This window comes from Coenobita brevimanus, chromosome 2, assembly GCF_032717465.1.
Source record: "Coenobita brevimanus isolate Jiangsu-jjx chromosome 2, ASM3271746v2, whole genome shotgun sequence".
NCBI lineage: Eukaryota > Metazoa > Arthropoda > Malacostraca > Decapoda > Coenobitidae > Coenobita > Coenobita brevimanus.
The window spans coordinates 30366593-30374092 of NC_136955.1; the positions used below are offsets into that span (position 1 = coordinate 30366593).

At 41.0% G+C, this 7500-nt stretch overlaps 1 protein-coding gene across 1 annotated transcript in view; it reads left to right on the plus strand.

Annotated features, from left to right (window-relative positions):
• The window catches only part of LOC145391598 (cytochrome P450 2L1-like), a 96311-nt gene that overhangs the window by 42045 nt on the left and 46766 nt on the right, over nucleotides 1-7500 (plus strand). The window lies entirely within an intron of this gene.

Consider the following 7500-nt stretch of genomic DNA (forward strand, 5'->3'; position numbering starts at 1 on the left):
CGCGGGCCGATTACACTTGGTTCACAGACTACACACACATCCAAAGCCACTCCAACACTACAATTACACTTACAAGCACTTCTCACCTTACATACAATCTCTACTAGACAGCCTAAGCCACTTGGTAGAGATACATTGGCTGTATCATCCTGACTTCGGTCGGGATAGGCCGGTCCTGCAGTGGATACTCAAACTGCTGATGATATATATATATATATATATATATATATATATATATATATATATATATATATATATATATATATATATATATATATATATATATATATATATATATTGTTACGGAACAGAGAAAGATAATGTACACTTTAAGTGAGAATACTAAAAATCACCACTGTCCCGTAAAGTTCCAGGTTCAAAACAAAAGAGTTAGGTAAAATTACAAGTTAAAGTTTAATGCTCAAACTAACAAAACATTCAGGACTCATAAGGATAATGTAATAGCAAAAAACAGGTTAAATATATGGTTAACTGCAATAGACTCTATTAACACGAAATTAGCAAGAGTAAATTTATCTAAGTCAGCCCTGATAAAATGAAAATACACTGGGTGATGCTCAGTTAATGCAAGATAAATTATTACAGATACAAACTATCTATCTATCTATTGCCAGACACCTCAATCCCGTTTGGGGTGGCCACAAACAAATCGCCTCCAAGTCGCCCTGTCCCCCGCCATTTCACTGCCCTGCTCCCAACTCACACCTCCCTCTCTCATATACCTCTCCACCCCATCCCTCCATCTCATCCTCGGCCTCCCCCTCCCTCTTCCCCCCCTCCGCCTCACTCATATATACTCTCTTCGTCAGTCTTTCACCCTCCATCCTATTATTAATAATTGCTGACAAGAACCCTACATGAATCACAAAAACCTCACTAGGCCCACAAATCAACAACCCATGCTACACAGTACAAGAACAAAATGCAATAACAGTTATACTCAAATTACACACAGCTGCTAGATGGTTGGAGACTTCCTGAGCACTCACAATAATAATAACTGTACAGGGGAGGACAGAGATGTGAACAAAATGAGGAGTAGATCTAAGTGGCAATAATGCAGAGACTGAGCTCATTATATAGGGGCCAGCAGAGCTTGATACAACTTGTAAGAAGGACACGCAAATGAAGCCATAGGGGACAAAGAGCTGACAATCCTACTCTGAACAACAGAAAGGACGACTTATTCTACTATAACGGTAGAAGGGGGAAACTGAGGCAGAACACGCTCGTGATCAAACATGCAGCATACTGTGCGTTAAAATTACACAAAGGATGATGAAATCATAGGCTATGTAACACCTCCCCACAAAGAAAAAGAAATTTGCAAAGGAAATTTCTTATTACTCTAAAACAATCTGTCTAAAGTCTAGATAAGCAATCTGCAATAACATTTTCTTTTCCCTTGACATGTTGTATGTCTAATGAATACTCCTGAAGAAGTAGACTCCATCTTGTCAATCTCTGATTTTTATCTTTAAACTTACTAAGGAATTTCAGTGGGTAATGATCGGTATAAATGACTATGGGGTCAAAACCAGAACACAAATAAAATGAAAAATGCTGTAAACCCAAAATCAAGGCCAAAAGCTCTTTCTCAATAGTTGAGTAGTTCTTTTGAGGTGGAGTGAACTTCTTACTGTAATAAGATACAGGGTGTTCAATACCCTGATCATCCTCTTGCAGCAAAACAGCCCCAGCTCCTGTATCACTTGCATCAACAGCCATCTTAAAAGGCTTAGCAAAATTTGGAGTAGCGAGCACTGGCTGATTTAACCCGCCCCGTCCCGACCACTTTTTGACCACTGGGACCCCCCAATCCCGACCATTTTTCGACCCTTTTTTTTTTTGCTAAAACTTTCGCTTTTGGTGAGAAACATCGAAAATTCATAGAGAAATCACTCACCTGAGGTTTAAAATACTCATTACAGGTAGGAGAGCCTCCTTACCTTACTGGGTTTTCTATCAGGCTGGCACCAAAGAAAACGAGTTATGAGTTCACACCACTCATAAACGGTATTTATTTATTTACTGTTACGAATTTATATGTAGTACAAGAGTATATTGGTTTTCAAGCAGTAATATAGGCATTATAAGCATTGTTTCACTCACTAATACCTGACCTTTTTTTGCCACATTACCTGATCATCATTTCTAACTGTTTCTTCCTCTAATGCTATGTAAAGTTTGTCCTCCACATTGTCATTGATTGGGGAATCACTCTGGCCCTGAATTTCGTACCGTGGCGTGGCATGACATGGCTATACTGGCCAGGTCACTGATAACAGGTGAATTGCTGAGAAAAGGGCATGCAGGGGGGGGGAGGAGGTCATGCTGGGTAAGGCATTGTCTCTGCCTGGCATCTTGTTGAGGAAGCTGTCCCGTGTATACGTACCAAAAATGACTCGCGAAAATTGAAAATTGTGGAAATTATGAACCTTGCAATTGCAGGACGTTGAAGTACGTCCTCGGGATTAGCTGTGACAAAACGTGAGGGCGTGGAAGTACGTCCTCGGGACGGCGCGGGTTAATAGAATAGCTTTAAGTTTGTTGAAAGAGGATTCACAGTTATCAGTCCAGACAAATTTAACTCCCTTTTTCAGTAGGTCTGTAAGTGGTGATACAAGAATTGAAAAGTTGAGAACAAATCCCCAGTAATAACCTGCCATTCCCAAAAATCTTTGTAGCTCTTTCCTACTTTTAGGTCTGGGAAGATCACTTATAACCTGAACCTTAGCTGCTGGCGGTGCAACATGTCCATCACCAATTACGTACCCAAGGTACTGAACTTTAGCTTGACCAAACTCACACTTTGATAAATTAGCTACAAGATTAGCCTGAACTAAATGCTCAAGAAATTTACTGACATGGCATAGGTGATCTTTCCAGTTGTCACTGAAGATTAATACATCATCAATATAAACAACACACCCTGCCAAACCCTCTGTTACAACATTCATGAGCTTCTGAAAAGTGGCTGGTGCATTCTTCATACCATATGGCATTACGGAACATGCAAAAGTCTTTCCTAGTGTTACAAAACATGAGATCTCCCTAGCACGTTCAGTCATAGGTACTTGCCAGTATCCCTTTAACAAATCAAACTTACTTCTGTACCTAGCCTTTCCGATCTTGTCTATGCAATCTTCCACACGAGGGAGAGGGTAAGTGTCTGTTTTGGTTATCTGATTAACACGTCTGTAGTCGATGCAAAGCCGCTGTGACCCACCTGGCTTAGGGACTAGAGTGACAGGAGAACTCCACTCGCTCTGACAGGGCTCAATCATCTTGTGGTCCAACAGGTAGCCAAGCTCCTTCTGGATGAGAGGAACTTTCACTGGGTTCACATGGTAAGGAGGCAATTTAATTGGCTTTGCGTCTCCAACATCAACATCATGCATCAACACAGTGGTTCTTCCTGGAGTGGCACGGAACACTTGCAGGTACTCCTGCAGTAATGCCGAAAACTCCTGCCTTTCCTCGGGAGGTAGATGAGAAAGCTTAGTCTGGAGATCATTCATGATATCAGGATTCTTCCCCAAACTATCACTCAGGCTCATACTGCATGGGAGAGCTTCACTTGCAGGCTCGGGTGGAACAGCTACAGTGCAGACTGGATTATTTTCGTCCCGCCTGTGATATGACTTTAGCATGTTGATGTGACATAGTTGCTTGCTCTTTCTACGATCTGGTGTGGCGATGACATAGTTGACATCACTGAGTTTCTTCTCCACGAAATAAGGACCACTAAACTTGGCTTGAAGAGGTTGCCCATGAACTGGTAGCAGAATCAAAACCTGATCTCCTGGCTGAAAGTGGCGTAACCTGGACTTCTTATCATACCAAGTCTTCATCTTCTCCTGAGCAGCTCCTAAATTCTCTCTCGCCAGCTGTAAAGCAGTGGACAGCCATTCTTTGAACTTCATCACATACTCCAGCAGGTTGACGTCATCTTCCTCCGACAGCCAGCATTCCTTGAGTAACTTAAGGGGTCCTCTTACTTCATGGCCAAACAGTAATTCAAAAAGTGAGAAGCCCAGTGATTCATTTGGAGATTCTCTTGCAGCAAACACAACGAATGGAAGACCTTTATCCCAGTCTTTCTGATGTTCCAAACAGTATTTCTTGAGCATCGATTTGAGTGTTTGATGATATCTCTCCAACGCTCCTTGGGTCTGGGGATGGTAAGCTGAAGACGTGATCTGGGTGATGCCCAACTCTTTCAGAGACTGCTTGAAAACATTTGACATGAAATTACTTCCCCGGTCTGACTGTACCTCCTTGGGCAGACCAAACTTTGTGAAGAACCCTAGCATTTCCTTAACCACGTTCTTTGCTGAGATATTTCTAAGTGGAATGGCTTCAGGATAACGAGTAGCCATATCAATCAGGATCAACACATAAGAAAATCCTGAAGAAGTCTTAGGAAGAGGGCCCACAATATCCACCAACACATGGGTGAAAGGCACCTCGAAAGGAGGAATGGGAACTAGAGGTGCAACCTTTTCGGTCTGATTACACTTCCCCACAACTTGACAGGTGTGACAAGACTTACAATACCAGGAAACATCCCTGAAGATCCCTGGCCAGTAGAAGTGTTTCAAAATGCGTGCCACAGTCTTCCTCACTCCAAGGTGTCCTGCCAAACTGGAATCATGAACCACTCTAATGATATCCTGCCTACAAACACGAGGAATGACAACTTGATGTACAACCTCCCATTCACAGTCGGCTGATGCTGTTGGGGGTCTCCACTTTCTCATAGGTACTCCTGACTTTATATAATAACAAGTAGAAGCACCAGCTGACTCTTCCTCACTGCAAGCAGAGTTAGCTAGACCTTTAAGCTCAGGGTCAGCAACCTGCAACTCAACCAACTCTTGACGAGACAAATTATCAACACTACGGGGTACTGCCTCATCTGGTGAGTGGTCCAAATTAGCAAGAAAAGTGTCAGCTAGGATAACATCATCATCATCATTATCCTCTAAATCACCAGTAACTTTAGACTTAGCCCTAGTGACAGCACATGCAGGGAACACATCAGGGACATCACAATCCTGGGTCGCAGCCACTGGCTCACTAGACAACTGAGGAGCTGGACACACTTGACTTCCACCAATATCATTTCCAAGTAAGAAAGTTACACCTGACATTGGGAGTGTCTCAACCAACCCAACCATAACGGAACCATTAACAAAACCAGACTCTAAATTCACTCTGCACAGAGGGACAGAGAAGTAATTATTCCCTACACCTTGTAAGATTACAGTTTCATCAGAGGAATTAACATTAGAGCCTAGAACACTGGTCAGCATAAGGGATTGGCAAGCACCTGTATCACGATATATTTTAACTGATTTCCTGTCATTACTGTCCAGAGGACTGACAAAACCATCAGACAGGAAATTAGCACATGAACTCTTGAGAGTGTCACCCACGTTACTGCTCAAAAGAGGAGCTCCATCATGAGTATTTAAGTTACCCCTCAAAGCAGGTTCAGTTAACTCGGTTAAAGAATTCTGGGAACTCTCAAGGGTGGACACTAGACCAATTGACTGAATATTTAAAGACTCCTTTTTGTTCACATCACGCTGTCTCCTGAAACATCTCTCCGTAGTATGACCAAGCTTACTACAATAAGTAGATTTACTTTTCTGAAATCTAGAGGTGAAGCTGGTATTTACTTCCTGAGAAACATCGTCTTTATTCTCTTTCCTGTTACCTGTACTCTGAGTAGAGGCAACGTACTTACTCTCAGCTTTCCCTTTTTCTTTAGAATATCTCTTGTGAGTGAGAACATATTCATCAGCTAAAACTGCAGCATCAGACAAATTATCTATTCTTCTCTCATCAAGATATAGGCTTACATCTTTATAAATACACCTCTTGAAGTCCTCCAGCAAAATCATCTGCTTAAATTTACCAAAATCAGAATCCACATTCTTAGAATTTAACCACTGCTCTAACAGATCTTTTGATTTTTGCATACTCAACATGGGATTGCTTATCTTGCTTATAAGTTGTCCTAAATTTTACTCTATAGGCTTCAGGAACAAGCTCATAGGCCTTAAGAATCAAGCTCTTAACTACATCATAATTATCAGATTGATCCTGAGGCAAAGATGCATAAGTTACTTGAGCTTTAACGGTGAGAACAGTTTGAAGGAGTACTGGCCAATACTTTTTGGGCCAATTAAAACCTGTAGCTACCCTCTCAAACAACTGAAAATACTTTGTTAAATCAGATTCATTAAAAGGAGGGACAAGTTTAACATTTTTAGCCATATCAAAATCATCAGAGCTAGATGATCCAGTTCCACCTTGTTTCATGCGATACTCATGGTCTGCCTGAATCCTAGCTAGTTCAATTTGTGCCTGAGCCTGTATCTGTGCCTCCTGAATCCGAGCCTGAGATTCAGCCTCCTTAGCATTTGCTTGAAATTCAGCCTCCTTAACACAAGCCTCCTTAGCCTGAGACTCAGCCTCCTTAGCATGTGCTTGAAATTCAGCTTCCTTCACACGAGCCTCCTGCAGGGCTAGCTGTAACTTAGCTATTTCAATCTGCGTTTGCTCATTTGGAGGAGTTACATTAAACAAGCTTTCATTAATCATGTCAACAATTTGATCTTTAGAATGATGAAAGCGAACAGCAATTCCCATTTGTTGAGCAACAAGCTTAATTTCCTTCTTTGTTCTGTTTTCTACATCACACACTGTTTGCACATTTGACAAAAAATCTTTGGCTTCATCAAGTTTAGTAATAGTAGACATCATGAATAAATCAGTCACAAAATATCGAGCAATAATATCCTGAATATCCTGATAAGAGGTCGCCAAATTTATGTTAAGGAACAGAGAAAGATAATGTACACTTTAAGTGAGAATACTAAAAATCACCACTGTCCCGTAAAGTTCCAGGTTCGAAACAAAAGAGTTAGGTAAAATTACAAGTTAAAGTTTAATGCTCAAACTAACAACAAAACATTCAGGACTCATAAGGATAATGTAATGGCAAAAAATAGGTTAAATATATGGTTAACTGCAATAGACTCTATTAACACGAAATTAGCAAGAGTAAATTTATCTAAGTCAGCCCTGATAAAATGAAAATACACTGGGTGATGCTCAGTTAATGCAAGATAAATTATTACAGATACAAACTATTATTAATAATTGCTGACAATAAGAACCCTACATGAATCACAAAAACCTCACTAGGCCCACAAATCAACAACCCATGCTACACAGTACAAGAACAAAATGCAATAACAGTTATACTCAAATTACACACAGCTGCTAGATGGTTGGAGACTTCCTGAGCACTCACAATAATAATAACTGTACAGGGGAGGACAGAGATGTGAACAAATGAGGAGTAGATCTAAGTGGCAATAATGCAGAGACTGAGCTCATTATATAGGGGCCAGCCGAGCTTGATACAACTTGTAAGAAGGACGCGCAAATGAAGCCATAGGG